Genomic DNA, 6000 nt, shown 5'->3' on the forward strand with positions numbered 1-6000 from the left:
TGGGCTGGAAACTTCTCCAAGCCCACCATTCTGTAAAACTACATCCAGCATAATTACACATGATCTTGCCAAGCGGGAATCAACAGGCTTACATTTGGTATTTATCCCCTTTTGGCTACATAGAGTTAACCAGTTGATGGTTTTTGCAAGTACATAATTAATGAGAGCGCTGTTTTATTTTAGTTTTTATGGACCAAAAGAAAAAGAAAACTGGAGTATTAAAGGGTTTGTTTTTCAGTTGTCAGTGGGTGACGATTTGTGCAACAGCTAGCATCTTGCCCTCCTTGCTATCTTGTACGATGCCATAGCAATGTGTGTGGCTACTATTTACGATTTTCTTTTTTTTTTTTTTTACTTCATACCAGACGTGAAACAGGTTTCCTTTACATAAGTGACAGCTACAAGTGAATTCAGTGTGAGGTAATATATATATATATATATATATATATATATATATATATATATCTGTATATGTACTCCACGTTTCCTTTCCACATCACCAACAGGAAAAAGACAGCTTTCTCCACACAACCAGCAAACACAAGGAAAGCTCTGGTCAGACTTCCCAATGTCATGCGTGACAGCTAGAGAACCAGAAACATGAGTCTTCAAAGACCACGCGAAGCTGAACCAGAAACAAATGTGTGTTTTTTATTTTGTATTTAACTTTGGCAGGGAGGGGGTCCCTCCCTGCCAAAATACATTTGAGAATGTAGCTGGAGTCTTAATTGAATAAGTGATGATTAATTAGGCTCCAGCCTCGTGGCATACAAGGGAAGGAGAGATCTTTTTTTGGGGGAGGGAGAGAGTAGGTGAGTTACACTGTGTTGTTGGTATCTGTGTTTTGGTCTGTGAAGGCGAACGCCCAGCCAGCCTGATATTAGTGTTTTGTTTAACTGTTTATTTTGGCCCTTGTGCCTGTTCCTTTATTACTGTTTTTCTGCCGGTAATAGCCTGGGCTGTGGCGCTAACCTGTTCACATATGGTGTCAGAGGGATAGCACCCCTGAATTACAGGTTAAAAAAAAAAAAGTCCTCCAGGACATGTGCCCTTATGAAGACGCCCTCTTCACGGAGGCCTTCTGGCAGGATGAGGTGGAGTCAGTGGAGGAATTGCTCCGCCTGAAGGCCTCACAACCCCCAAAGACAGACCTGGACACCTTCCTCCCTGCCTCGAGGACCAAGGCTGGTGCCTCACCTGTGCAAAGCCCGGGCACTATACAATGTGCTGCCCCTTTCAGGGTGAAGGGGAGTTGCCACCTGCCCGACAGAGGAAGAAGGGGAGGAGCGGCCATGCCCTGAGGCGAGCAAAGGAGCCGGAGAAGCAGAAGCTGCCTGCCTAAAGGCCAGGGAAGGAGGAAGATCCACTGCCATCTCCAGAGCCAAATTTTGCACACGGCTACTGGTTATAGGCTATACCTGAAATATGTAATTAGCATTTCTGATTTGATTTACACCTTTTATAGTCTACAATACACCTTTGGTCCTATAAACAAAAGCATTTGTTTTGTGTGTGAATTAAATAAGGAGTACTAATACAAGTTTGGTTTCTCCTGTAATGCAGCTTCATCAATTTTGGTGGTGTTTTAGGAAAATTGAATGTGAAAATATTTTTATGCAATTTAGCCTTAGTATTTATTTTCGTGCGGAAATCCAGTTCTGTACATAATTTTCTTAAGTTCAAAAAATGTAAATTAAAAAACAAGATGCTAGGTTTCTTAAAAAAAAAAAATTTAAATGTCAGTCTTGTAAAATATAAGAGCTGGCCCCAAGCCCCCCCTTCAGTTCCTGTTTGGTAGCACACTACAATAAAGAGCTTAACCCTGAGCTCTGTACTAAAGCTTGGGATCAGTTAGTCCCCAACGTTGCTCCCCATCTTTTTTCATTGCAATTGGTGCTAAGTTAGTACGCAGCTGGGGATGATCCCGAGATAGTACGGCATTAGCCAGTCCGCAACTTCGTATGCAGCTCCGTGCTGAATGTACAAGTTCATTACAATTGACCCTCGGTGTCCGAGTCTTCCTCCTGCCGGTAACAGTCAGGGCCGTGACGCTATCCTGTTCACACTAAGGTAGACCAATCTGACATAGATTTTATTTTCTCTTTACAGATATGAATGTGCATTCCTTACTCTGATTTGACCTCAGGCTGCTCCTGATACATCTCTCTTATGAATGTGTTCAGCGAGTGGGGTGATTAACAGGGGACAGCAGGTGTGTGCATCTCCTTGTAGAGAGACAGGGGTTCTGGAGGTCAGGACTCCTTTAAGAAACCATTTAGCAGACAGCCGCTTAATCACTAGAACATGAAGGCTAGTGTTAACGTTTTCATTCTGCTTCACACAACTGGGGAGACAAGGACAGCAGCCAATACCATGAAGTCCCAAGCTTACAAGTACAGGCTGCAGCTTTGTGGTTATTTCCATATACTTGGTTTAAGTTCTGATTAAAGCTACAAAACCAGAGTGATATACTGCATTATACTTGTAGTGGCGTGTTCCCTTTTCAGAGTAAAACTTTAACCACCATGCCGGCAAGTCAACAATCAATGAAAGAGCAAACCAATCTGAGCACATGCAGAACCAATGCCAAATATTGACAGTAAGCATGCCTATGACCTTCTTCACTTCCTCCAGTCCATTTCAAGAAGAAAGATAAATGTGGGCTACAGCTGAAGTATGCAAAAAAAGAACCACCCTCTGGCTGGTAACAGATATGTCTAGTAGTTCTTTACAAAAGAAAGGAGCACATTATGAGACAAGGAATACGAAACTGTAAAACTACTCAAGTAGTAGACAGGCCAGTACCTTCAAAAGAACAAAGTCATATTCAGAAGTGTTTCCACAAGCTTCTGTGACCCAATGGGCTCCCTTTTCAAGCATTATAAAAAGAAGACAAAGCTAGACCCAACAGGTCTTATCTATACATGTGCTTTAATTTCCAAGTCACAAAGGGAATTCAGAGAGATGTTATCCTCTGGAGAAAACCCACAGATCAGATCTGCTTTCAAGTACAGGACTTTCAAAAATAAAAAACGAACAATCCCAGCTTAACATTCATCTGCATTCCAGACATAAGTATTTCTCAAGAATGCAGAAAAATTATCTTTATATGTCGCAATATACTTTATGATTCAGCCCTGAAGGACACTTTCACTCAAAGTTTCTACAGTACATGGAATCCCTCAGTTTAAAATGATGCATTGCTGTCTAGTCACACCAATACACATTTAAAACAGCATTCCCAATTAGACCTATTGTCGCCTTTCTAAGATAATAAAATTTTTGGACAAACAATAAAAATACATTGTGCCTTTTAATCTACTTTTCAGAAACCAGCATACTTGCTAGTCCTTTAAATTTTCCCTTCATACATTCACACAAAGCCGTTGAGTGCCTTCTTTCATGAAATTGTATCATCGGTGCCAATAGCATGCCACTTTCCAGTAAGTGCCTATGGATAATCATATAACATTTCTATTAGTAACCACATAGGAACCCTCCCATGTCTTCCCAAGCAGCAATCACAGTGTGTGATAAATATCACTTTAGCCTTGCTTCAAAACAGGGCTCAGAGGGAATGCAGATATCTGCATTGCTGATTCAAAGACAAATACGTTTTGGGGCTGCAGGGTAATACATATGTGTAAAATCTGCAAGTTACATATATGCACAGGACAGCTATGGAAACAGGGCTGAGACAGTATATGTCAGAGGTTACTCATTTGAAGTATCAAAAATCAAACAATGTAGTCTTGCTTAAAATGTTATTTTAACTTTGTGGCAATTAAAGGACAGTCAAAAATCAATCTTAGAACTGCCCACAGATCCTAAAAAACCATATCCTTATCAATAATGAATGTTCTGGATAGCATATATTGGTTGATTGATTGGCATGCCTTTGGTTTTCAAGATTAAGTGTCCCAGTGGAAAAAGACAATATACACACTTAAAAAAAAAGGGTCAAACTCAGCGATTTGTGCACAGCATGCTAAATAACTAGCTTCTTATGCCTTTCACCTCTGGAGGCTGGAAGTGGGTTTGAATCTGACTCAGTTCACAAGTGAAGTCAGCTTGGTGGTCCAATACCAGTATCAGACTAGGAGTCTATAGAGAACATGTTTCAAGCAAATCCAGACTCTAATCCATTCTAGAATGCTTCAGGAATACCCGACCCATTCCATAACTGTGCAGAGGCTAGAACCATTTCAGAAATCTGATCTGGTTCAGGGCAGAGGTTCGTTTTTTGTAGAAGAACCTAAATTATTTCCAGAGATGAATGCTCTCATTTACTCAGACAGCTTGTGTTTTCACCAGATACATTATAAGACAATGCCAACACAGTTACAGAACAGAAATGCTCCATGCTTCACTGCACTAATACACAAGGCACATTACAACTGTCGAGAATCAGCCTTCCTTGCTCAAAGGTAATTGCCACTTTCATTCTCTTAACTTTCATACCAACAATTAAAAAGCAAACTATGCTGTGACAGTACTACTGCACGATCTGTTGCTTTCTTGAGATGTGTGATACAGCATTGCCGAAGCGCACCAGTATAATCATTCTCCCCACAGCTCACCGGGTGTTCCGCTGACAAAAGAGTGCTGGTCTCTCCATCCACTACCACATCATCGCACGGGACTGTTTCACCTATTAACGGTCTCCTCTGAATAAAGCACCGTGTAGCTCACCCCGGGGGTCCCTCGTGTACTGCACAGGGAGTAAAAAGAACTGACGGTTCCGATTCCATTAACCTGAACCACAAATGCTGTTTTTATATCCATGTCACGTTGGTAACTATGTACTGTTAGTTGGAATTAACAACTTGTTTCAATATTGACTTGCTATGCATTCATAAATCAAGTAATTGTGTATCATCTAAATATAATGTTTTAGTACCGATTTTGCATGGGGGACAAATGCAATAAATCACCATTATGTTATCTAGGCACATCACTGTTTCATTTAGCAGTAAAATGCCCAATGGGTTTCAGATGCATTCACAATGTTTTCGATTTTGGAAGGGCTCGCCTACAACCGATCATTCCCGCATCTTGCTACAAAGTCACAATACGGTGCTGCTAGTACTAGATTGTCAATGGTCATTTCAGGCTGCATTAAACGAGATCCTACGGTATAAACTACGGTATAAATCTAATACGTGGACTGAGGTTCGTGCAAGAGAGAAAGAAGTAATACATCGAATCTTTTCTTTCATACTCACAATGTTTCGCGTTCACAGAACTCCAGTAATGCATGCATGCGAGCCTTCCACATTCACGATGCGCACGCTCCTTTACTGTTAATTCCTTAGGGTTTGTGTGGTGACTGTTTTTTCTGTGTTGTTTTAGCCCCCTTTCAATCTCTTTTCTTCGCTTTTCTCCCTCCCCCACGCTCTCTCTGTGACCATTGAACAAGGAAAGAAGCTCGCTCTTTCTGACTCACACACAAACTCAACCTCCAGTCCCTGCCCACAGACAGTCTGACGTGGAGTCTTCACTCTCCCCGCGTTCCTTCCCCCAGCCCGTTTGTGTCAGGGAGAGAAAGTAAAGGTTGACCCAAGTCTGTCGAAGGGAGTCTGTTTGTAAGAGGATGGAGAATGAAATCACCATGTAAGATTCTTCTTCTCAATATTAACATTCCAAATATATATATATATATATATATATATATATATATATATATATATATATATATATATATATATATATATATATATATGTATATATGTATGTGCAGGTTATTATTTATATTATTATTATTGAAAACTTGCTGCTTAGCTAGGAAATGTATAATGCATGTTAAACAAACAAACAAACAAACAAATAAATACATAAATACGCGTTTAGATTCTGTGGCCTCGCAGCAGCTTCCAGTGTCCATCTATAACAATGTCGAAGTCTCATTTTGATGTGCTTCTCCATATGAGAGCACGTGCGCTTAATCAATAAGAACATAAGAAAGTTTAAAAACGAGAGGAGGCCATTTGGCCCATCTTG

General features: G+C 40.5%; 1 protein-coding gene across 4 annotated transcripts in view; it reads right to left on the bottom strand.

The window, feature by feature from the left end:
- Positions 1 to 5541, bottom strand: part of LOC117403497 (LHFPL tetraspan subfamily member 2 protein-like) — a 71519-nt gene extending 65978 nt beyond the window's left edge. For 3 of the 4 annotated variants that reach the window (XR_009308028.1, XM_058994850.1, XM_058994737.1), the window contains exon 1: positions 5226 to 5541. The gene's annotated coding sequence lies outside the window, so the exon portion shown is untranslated. The remainder of the gene's footprint in view (positions 1 to 5225) is intronic. The other variant, XM_058994798.1, reaches the window with a different exon arrangement.
- Between the last annotated feature and the right edge of the window lie 459 nt (positions 5542 to 6000).

The sequence above is a fragment of the Acipenser ruthenus genome, chromosome 1 (genome assembly GCF_902713425.1).
Source record: "Acipenser ruthenus chromosome 1, fAciRut3.2 maternal haplotype, whole genome shotgun sequence".
NCBI lineage: Eukaryota > Metazoa > Chordata > Actinopteri > Acipenseriformes > Acipenseridae > Acipenser > Acipenser ruthenus.